This window comes from Odontomachus brunneus, unplaced genomic scaffold (genome assembly GCF_010583005.1).
Source record: "Odontomachus brunneus isolate Ranch 3 - 2012 unplaced genomic scaffold, Obru_v1 Obru_scaffold_046, whole genome shotgun sequence".
Classification (NCBI taxonomy): Eukaryota; Metazoa; Arthropoda; class Insecta; order Hymenoptera; family Formicidae; genus Odontomachus; species Odontomachus brunneus.
The window spans coordinates 423,265-423,830 of record NW_022639496.1 but is presented as its reverse complement, the minus strand read 5'-3'; positions in this window follow the sequence as shown (position 1 = coordinate 423,830).

Genomic DNA, 566 nt, shown 5'->3' with positions numbered 1-566 from the left:
TCCAAATGAAAAATTTTTTATATATAATTATATAAAATTATATAAAATTATATATAATTATACTTAATTATATATTATTATATATCAAATTTGTCCATTCATGTTCATACATTCTACTTATATATATAATTACATATAATTATGTATAATTACATATATATAAATTCATATATAATTTTACATTATTACGCATAGATTTATATATAATTATATATATTGTTATACATAATTGTGTATAATTATATATAATTTTATATAATTATATATAATTATACATAATTATGTATGGACAAATTTCATACATAATTTTGCATGAAAAATTTTTTATCGGGCAGAAATTAAATACTGGCCAAAAAATTACTGAATTACTGGTAATATTTAATCACTAATAATTTTTCAGTATTTCTTAGTATGATATTTCTATGAGGGTTCTTTTTCTACCTACCTATTTACATATCTATTCATACTTATTCTCATTTCAATACTAATAAAATGTTATTATGTATAAAACAGTAATATTTTTTAAATATTAAAAATGTTACACTAGACTAAAATCATAAGTAACT